The sequence below is a fragment of the Oryzias melastigma genome, linkage group LG8, assembly GCF_002922805.2.
Source record: "Oryzias melastigma strain HK-1 linkage group LG8, ASM292280v2, whole genome shotgun sequence".
Taxonomy (NCBI): Eukaryota; Metazoa; Chordata; class Actinopteri; order Beloniformes; family Adrianichthyidae; genus Oryzias; species Oryzias melastigma.
This window is the reverse complement of record NC_050519.1, coordinates 5,318,538-5,327,702: the sequence shown is the minus strand read 5'-3', so window position 1 is coordinate 5,327,702 and position 9,165 is coordinate 5,318,538. Positions and strand designations below refer to the sequence as shown.

At 39.4% G+C, this 9,165-nt stretch overlaps 1 protein-coding gene across 3 annotated transcripts in view; it reads left to right on the top strand.

The window, feature by feature from the left end:
- The window catches only part of gjc1 (gap junction protein gamma 1), a 62,385-nt gene that overhangs the window by 23,460 nt on the left and 29,760 nt on the right, over positions 1-9,165 (top strand). The window contains exon 1 of one of the 3 annotated variants that reach the window (XM_024272176.2): positions 2,509-2,580. The exons of the other annotated variants lie outside the window; for them this stretch is intronic. The gene's annotated coding sequence lies outside the window, so the exon portion shown is untranslated. Of the gene's footprint in view, positions 1-2,508; positions 2,581-9,165 lie in introns of those variants that run through there. 3 annotated transcript variants of the gene reach the window in all.

The window sequence follows — 9,165 nt, the reverse complement described above, 5'->3', positions numbered from 1 at the left end:
CTGGAGTGGGACTTTAACTATCAACTTAATTAGTTGAAAGCAAAAACATGAGTGAAAAAATATTTTCTTCATAACTGAAAACAGATTCGCTTTTCAAATCGATGGAGGCTGTTGTGAACAGTCGATGATTTTTCTATGACGTTTCACTACCGATTTGCTTCTCTGATTTAATACTTGAGAAAACATTATTTACATTTTATGTTAACAAATGCTTTATGTAATAGATGAGAAAAAGATGTTTAAACACGACTTCAAAAGCAGCTTTTGTTCCGTTTTAGCGGTAATTTAAATCTTTTTTTCCTGTCATCACTTTTTTTAATGCTTGTTTGAACATTTGTGCTTGTATGGCCTCCAGTCCGCACGGATGAGTATGTGATTCTGATTACTTTCACTTCTGGGGCTTAGATCCATTATCAGAATAAGCCGAAACTATTTCTGCACAGTCAAGTCTGTCAGTCAATGTGGAATCGCCTGATTTGATGATTAAAATTGCATTGGAACAAGTTTGACTGCAGGCAAGAACATATTGCAGCATTAGGGCTCCTTTTGTGCTCCTTTCACGGGTTATGTCTCCATGGCAGCGTGCCCCCACTGCCCCGCCTCTCTGCATCCTTTAAGAGTTTTGTCGAAAATTTGAGCGCTCATTTCCGTTTACTTTCACCCGCCATCTGCTGACTCTGGCTGCAGCTCTGAATCAATTCTTGATGTTGGCAGCGTTGCGTTCATTAGCCTCCTCTCTTTTGTGTTTTTTTTTTTTCCATCCTCCCCTGATCTTTGCCATGTTTTGATCTTTAAAACTCCAAACTGCTTTCAGTTGATGAAAATTCAGAGGCATTTTTTTTTGGAAGCTCAGGTTTGACAGCATAGATCTTTCTTCTAAAAACTTTTTAGAAGTGATGATGCAGCATAAACCACACATTTTTAATTTTGGACAAGCTTTTGTTTCATAGGAATGTTGTAACGGATCTGCCTCCACCTTTTTGACCCAGGCTTATTGGCTGTAGGGTTGCAAAAAGCCCCTCCCCCTCTGCTATCTTGGTCAGGGCTACGCCTAACAAATTCATTAAAAAATGACTTTTTTAAAATTGCGGCTTTTCTTTTAGTTTATCTCCATAGCAACCATTTAATTTTTTGGTTACCTAGGAGTGACGGACAGATCTATGTAATTTTCGGAAGAATCAGCTAAAGTACATTTTCAGATTTCCTTAGCAACCAAAGTTTTTTATCAACCAAGTTCACATTCCTAATTAAAATATTTCATATTGTTTAATTTAGCTTGAGACAGAAATGTATTTATTACATTTTCACAATATTCTGGGAAAAAAATGTATGAGGAACAGGGGACAACCCGTTTTACGATCTCGCTACGCTAGCATTCAAAATCTACAAACTTGGAAACCAATATTCTTAGTACCCTCCGATGTTTGATGAATTATAAGACGATAGATTGAAATCCCTAAGGAGGATTTTACATAACTAGAAGGAATCAAAAGGGATTTTTATTTTTAAAAATTGAAGATGGTGGACTTTTTCTGGGCTCAATCATCACATAGACTAGGAGACTGGGGCTATGTATAAATTCTCATCCTAATCCCCAACTACTAAAAACTATATAGTGCAGGACTATATAGTGCCCTGGATTTTAAAAGCAATTCGGACACCATGCTCACTACTTTTTTTTTTATATTTATAAATACAATCTAATCAATCTAATCAATTCAAACATTTTACGACGTCTTTTTAGGAAACCACTGTGTTGAGATGATGAAAATGTGTATAGTTTATTTTAAAAATTACATCAAAAACATTTTTTTCAGAATTTGTTTAAAAGCAATGCATTGTATATTTGCTAATGTGGTAAGCATCACTGCTGGTTCTTCGCTAACTCTTCTGAGGAATTTTAGTGCACTCGATTTTTGAATCGTAGATTCGGACAGCACTACAAAATGACAAATATATTGGACTATATAGTGAATAGGGAAAGAATTCAGACATAGTATAAATCTAATGGCTTGGCTATGAAATTTAGTATAAATCGTTTGAGCAAACATTTTTAATTTTCCTCCAAATTGTGCGAAACTGTTCAAAAAATGGCAAATTTCACACTTTGGTACAAAATGGCCACTGAGTTGTAAGTCACGTGGCCATCCCATAATAATTTTAAACTTCTTGTGGATATGTATTTCGGTTTTGTTTCTTGATTTTGAACTTTTTTTTCTTCCGCAATGATGTCACGTTTTTATTGGCGTCGGGGTCGTCCACTAGACCCAACATTTATTTTCGCCGGGTACTTGGTGAGTACAAATTTTGGTGAGTTTTTGAATATGTGGCAGGGACACATTTTGACTCTACGACCCGATCCGAATACTCCCCTTCTCACTTCCCTTTAGCCCTCCTCCTTGATTTGAAGAGGCAGTTGAAGTCAAAGTTGTGTCCGGAATTATTATTTTTTACGCTACACACTCCGAACAGAGGGGTCCAAAGTCCGCTATCGCGAGAGTAAACCGCGCCGCGCTACGAAGCGCTATCGCGAGAGTAAACCGCGCCGCGCTACGAAGCGCTTTCTTCACTTTGGCACACGTAAGTAATAACTTTATGTTACAGTGTGACCTTTTTAAATTTATAAAACTGCTGTTGTAATGTATATTCGAGCGCTGGAAGCTCCGCGCTAACGCTAGCTTACCGGTGATTTGGATGACGTCACTGATTGAAACTCACGTCGGAAATATTTTTTACCACCCTCAGTTTGGAGCAAGCACGGAGGGATAAACGAAGGCGGAGGGCTAAGGGGGGGGTGAGAAGGGATAGTATTCGGATCGGGCCTAATTGAAGAATTGCAAAAAATAGTCCAGGACATAAAGAAAGCTTCATTTACAGCCTCAGACGGATATAGATCTGAGCCAAACAATACCCATAAACCTCCGGTGGTTGATCAGAAGTTGGTTGTCACCAGAAAAATTAGAACTTAAAACGACTTTCTTTACCTGAAATCAAAAAATCCTGCCCACTTTCATCAATTTGTCTCTTGAGTCTCATCAGTGATCTGTTGTTTACAGCACACTGTCATTCTCTGTACTCTGGCTCCACTGGAGACATTTTTCAGGCTGAACTTTGGTTCAACTTTGTCGGCTGCCAGTTGACAAACCTTGGCCTGTGCTGCTGTCGCCTCACCTTCAGGCAGGTACAGTGAGAGTGGTGTCCATGATGCAGTTATTGATGGCTGCACTGAAACAGACTGGGATATTGAAGTATAATATCTTCGGAAATCCTTCTGGTGTCCCACCTATGGACTGATATAAATATGAATGATGTCCTATGGGTTTGTTGGCAGAAGCAGGGTCAGGGCTATCATCTGCCAACACATTTGTTCTTGAGCGTTCCTCAGATCTGCTCACGTAGCCTTGAGCGCAGCAGTTAACCCCGACAGCTCCGACTGCGGGGAGAATTACCCGCTCAAAGCAGCAATCGTGAAAATGGAGAAAAAAAGCGTGGTTTTTGACCACAGTTACACAACCTGAGCCATCAGTCATCTCCTCGTCCCTCAGTCACCACGATGACAACGATGTCTCCGCTGATCTGGAGTAAACAAACTCAGCTGCTGCTGGCAGGGATGCTTGGCCTCTGTGTGCTCTCCTTTATGGGAGCGTGAGCACGAGCAGCCTCTGCAGCTTCAGCGGCACAAGAGCCGGAAGTTGACGGCCGCTCCGCCAAAATGTCTGATTCAAATGGCAGCACGCCGTGGGGCCGAAGCCACTTTTCATTATGCAATAAGGATAATTTCTGCCAGAGGGCACGCGTGTTTGTAACTGACTCATTGTGGCACTCTGAGTTGATTAGACCTTGTGACTTCACAGCTCCTGATTCTCTAACTGGTAATTTTATGCTATTAGCAACAGTTGAAGGTGACATATTAGATGTTAGGAGAGATGCAGCTTTTAATCAATAGAGGTCCAGTGCTGCTTTGTCAGACATCCTCAGGGAAGTGTTTGTGACCCGTGTTTGACGACTACCATGCGGGGACTGTTGACAAATAGGGAACCTGCCCCCAGTTGACAGGTCTTTGGTCTGTTCTGTCCCCCGACAATGAGCCGCGCGGTGGATCCAGGCTTCCAAGTCCAGCCCCTGTCCTCCCTCAACTCCTTCCCACTTAACCTTGCTCAGCCGATTTGTCTTCCCGCCCTGCAGTCCTGCCTTCCCTCCTCCGAGGTCCATCTAACCGAGCTCAGAGAAGCACTCACTCACGGCCGGTCATAAATCACCCCTCCAATCAGCTCCCGAGCACATCAGCCAGCAGGGAAGCGCCCCTAAGCAGCAGATATCATCAATAAGTGGAAGAAGTAAGCGTTTTTGTGGATGTGTGTGCAGTAACTTGTGTAGAAGTCACTTAATCTTTTTGCTCCGTGGGAGCTTCTCCTTGCCTTCTGCTGCTTGTTAGTGGCTTGTTTCACATCAGCGCTGCGCCTCACTGAAAGCACACAAAACCCTGGTGTGTACAGAAGTGACAGTTATTCTGAACAGGGACTCAAACTCAAATGTTTCACATCTGCAGCTGGTTGAGTTTGTGACATAAAGATACAATTAAAGTAAAATGACTGTTTCTTTTCTTCTTTTTTGTGTGGAGTTAAAAGCTTCTGGCTAGAATCCACAGAGAGTTTTAAAACTTGACCATTTGAGACTTAATATTTCTTTAATTATGGAATTATTTTTAAAAGCAGCCCGTAGCACACAGATCAAATGGACTAAATCCAGTTAATTACATTAAGTAGATTTATTGAAAAAATGTTACTGTCTCAGTTTTGGTTGGAAAATAAAAATGTAAATTTAATGGGGCTAAGATTGACTAAATTAATTCATAACCTTTGTAAAATTACAGATTTTTAATAGTTTTGAACTGAAAAATGTCCCCAAAATTTTCATGTTTTAATAACCTTCAATCGTCATTGTTAGCAGGACTTTGCAGACAGATTAATTTATTCAAACATGATATAGAATGACAGGATCTCATCACTGCTCCTCGCAAACATTGATTAAAAAAGGTTCCAGGTGAGTAATTGCTTGACTGAATATCTTTTCCAGGATGTCAATCATTAAAAAACTTAAAAGAAAAACTGATTTAAAGCATCAACAGGTATAAAATCAAAAGTGAACAGCAGAGGTCAAATCAAACACACTTATCTGATAATCTTAAGATTATTAAGGTCATAGAATTTATGCGACATGTATCTTGAGACGTTCTTGCATGAGTGACATTTAGGTGCAATCAGGCATGAAGGTGCAAGCTGTTAAATGTAACTTAACATTAGGTTAAAGTGGCCTATTACACAACTTTCACAGAGAAGCCTTTCCTGGAATTTTGTCTTTACAGAACTTTAAAATAATTCTCGTCTGAAGTTGACTCTAATACTATCTATCTTCGTCTAAACAGTGAAAACAGTCACGAAATGGAACAGAAAAAGATATTAAGACTGACCTTAAAGACTTTCTCTGATGAATATGGTATTTATTGTGTCTTTAGGGTGATCTTATGGCATTTTTCTGTTGATAAAGGACATATATGAAGAAAATAATCTTAATTTTGCATTTCTGAGTATGACTTTATTCAAATAGGTGTGAATCAGGAGCAGACAAAGTTCGAAGAAGATAGTATTTGTGATGTAGAAAATACACTGCAGGCCACAAGCTCCCTGCTCCGAGCTCTCAGCAACGGGAAGGGGGACGGGGTTGCTCCGTGACAACAGTCCCGATCGCAACTCAGACGTGAATTTCTAATGAACTATTCCCATACTGGAGAGACTATGTCCTTTAAAACTACACAGATTTTTTTAAATTTTGGCTAAAAATGGAAAAATTAAAGGACCACTGGGAACGCTTTTGGAATTGATCACAAGATGTTCTAAGATATATTGGTAGTTTGTGCAGAAATTTGCCTCCGCTAACCTCTGCGTATTCGTTTATGTGGAAGAAAGTACTCAAAAAACTCAATTGGAATTTAATCATTTTAATCAAAAGTTGGATTAGACTGTCGCCATGACAGACAATGTCCTGTAAAATGGATTCCACACATATATCCCTGAGGTTATACTCCAAAATGTTATTTTTAAAGCTTAAATTATTTTATCTGTGTCCCCCATCATACGAAAACTGCTTCAAGAAAACTTAGAAAATGCCAGAAGTTCATTGGAGCGGGTCTTCAGCCACCTCAGCCACACCCCTAGCGACCAACATCATTCCCAGCGTATCCTGCCTTGATGATTGTCTTTCCAAAATGTTGTACTTATCTTTTTGTGTCCCTGAGATGAACTGGTGGTCTGTCCAAGGCGTACCCCGCCTTTTCCTAACAGTAGCTAGGATAAGCTCCAGCAACCTCCTGACCCCAAAAGGGATTAAGCAGGTTCAGAAAAAGGATGGATAGATGGGATTTCTTTTGTGTTGTGGAAGATTGAAACCGATACTTTCCAGACTGTCCCTCACTGTCTGCTCAAACTAAGCTGATAGAAACGTATTCTTTGGACCTAGAGGTGTTTTTATGTGTTATTTTGTGCAGGAAGTAACCTTGGTGACAGTACTGACTCCTAAACAGTAGTGAGAGTGCATTGCTCTACATGTAAAGATGGAATCGTCTGTTTTGGTACATGATGGATGATGAGGAGGAAGGGAAGGTTTGGCAGAAGGGGGATGGGGACAAAGAATAGCAGCAGAAAGTGGGAGGCTCGTGGATGGGAGAGATTGAGCCTGGAATTGTGGAGGAGGGGATGAAGAGCAAAGGGTTACCACAACACTTTTCAGGCAAACTGGAAGCGGCGCAGAATGAACTTCATTTTCTGCCCTCCGTGCCCGCGCATGAATGGGGAGTTGCGTGAGTGCTTTGTCTGCTTGGCCCTCCGTGCCATTGGCTGAAACAGGGAACCCATTCATGCACTCTATAATTTTACCTCATTAGACTGTGGGTCCCACGTAACTGTGTTTATGTGCACGTGTGTTTGTTTCTAAGACTGATTGCAGCGCTTGCAGGGCTTTTCTTTGTAGAATATCTATGCGTGATCTAGAAATTCCATTCTTTTCTTCTAAGTAGAGCAGAATCTTTCCAAAATCAGTCAGAATTTTCCATCCCTCTGGGTCAGGAGTTGTGACCCATGCTGTCATGGCTGGATTATCTTTTGGATCTAAGAAACTTTCTTAAAGGCTCCTTAATCTTGACCCAGAAAGATGGCTTTTTGTTTTCAACTTTTGCAAATCGCTAAAGCAGAAGAAAGCGCACTTTGAAACGTATCCCGCGCGTTATCCTCTGAGCCATCTTTCATCACCATTCGGCTCTTTGTATCCATCCGTCTTTCAGTCAGCAGAATGGCCCCTACAGTGTGGATGCAGGCTGCGAGCTGCAGCTGCTGCTGCACGCCGAGCAGAGGCGAGGGACCGCACTGCCACACACACAGACACACACATGCACGTGGAGCCGCTCCTCCCTGTTTGTCTGATGTTTTTCTTTGCTTTAATAGCAAGACTGATGCCATTTAAATCTTTTGCTTCAATTCACTCAATGCAAATCCAGCTGCAGAAATGGGTTAGCGGAGTCCTTCAGTGACACATGGAGAAAAGAGTCGGCCTCCTGATGACAGATAATTTAACAAAAAAACTGTTTTCCATATAAATGACATTCCAAATATTGTTTTTCTCTTTAATAAAACCCTTGCACTGGTTTGTTTACAACATGGGTCATCACATCTAAAGACGTTGGATGAGGTGGTTGAAGATGATGAATCCGCACTTTAAATATTGCAGACGTATTCAAAATAAAAAACGTTTTCTTTATTGAAAGCTATTATTCTTTGACATTATCATCTTTATTTAAGCTCTTATTATGGTCTGTAACAGTATTGGACGGGAAGGGCAACAAGATTTTTTTTGTCAATTCCCCATAATTTATATTCACCTAGTACCTGGTGAAAATTAATTGTTTGCATAGTGAACTCCAAGTAAACTACGAGAATTATTTTTTTAAAAATTAGAAAAATATCTAAAAAATAAGCTAAACCTAATCAAATGTTCCAGTCATAACTTTTACACTGGATTTATGGCTGGCAGCCATATTTTTTTCAAAGTGGAAAATTTGACTATTTTCATATTTGCGTACAATGTTGCAAAAGAAAACTTGTTAGTGATCTTCACAAAATTTTACACACACCCCAGCAAAGTAAGTCTGCAACTGATATTTTGTTGACCTCAGATAGAGGCATCCATCTTGAGTTAATAAATATAGATATATATTGCCCCAATTTTTTTGAAATTGTAACTCATGAATTGTTAGCTCAAACTGAACGAAGAAATATGACATACGATATGTATATATGGTGTGGTAAACAAAAAACCTCCGTTGCCAAGGAAATCCAAAAATTTACTTCGGCCGATTTTTCTAGAAATGACATAAATCTGTTTGTCACACCCAGGCGACAAAAAAATAAAATTGTTGCTATGGCGATAAAGAGAACAGGAAGCCGCCATTTATAAGAAATGACCAGAGTAGCAGGGGCAGAGGGTGAGGGGCTCGGCATATGATGTGGAAAGAGGGCGGGGCCGGTAGTGCCTGCAGAATATACAACTTTAATTTTTCTTTTTCTATTTTTTTTGTCTGAATTCCTTAATAATTATTATTTTTTAATGTTTATAAAGATAATTTTAGAATAAATGTTATTGTTTTGTATTTTAGGTGTGTTATTTAATATGTGGTTAAAAATAAACATTTAGCGATTTTCATACAAATTGACTTTAAAATTACTCTATTTTGAAGTTTGTGACTGTAGTATTTTGTGTTTTATTCTAATATTTTTTTTTATTTTTGTCTCATTTTCATCTTTTCCTTTCAGTTTCTTAATTTAAGGTAAGGTACTTTTTATGTTTTACAGTTACAGAATTCTTGTACCTAATGCTCAAAAGACTTCTATGATTTAGGAAGTATTTTCATTTTAAAAGTCAACACAATTTCAAAACCTCCTGAAAACAACTTGTGTGAAAGTTTTTCACTAATATATAACAGTCATGGTTTTAAAAGCTGCATTTTTGGTGAAATATCCATAGATCAAAGCCTTGTTCAGGGGGCGGGGTTTATTCTGCTGTGATGTCACATTATTTTGCAAATCTGGGCAACTCCCTGCACTGAAAAAAAATCTA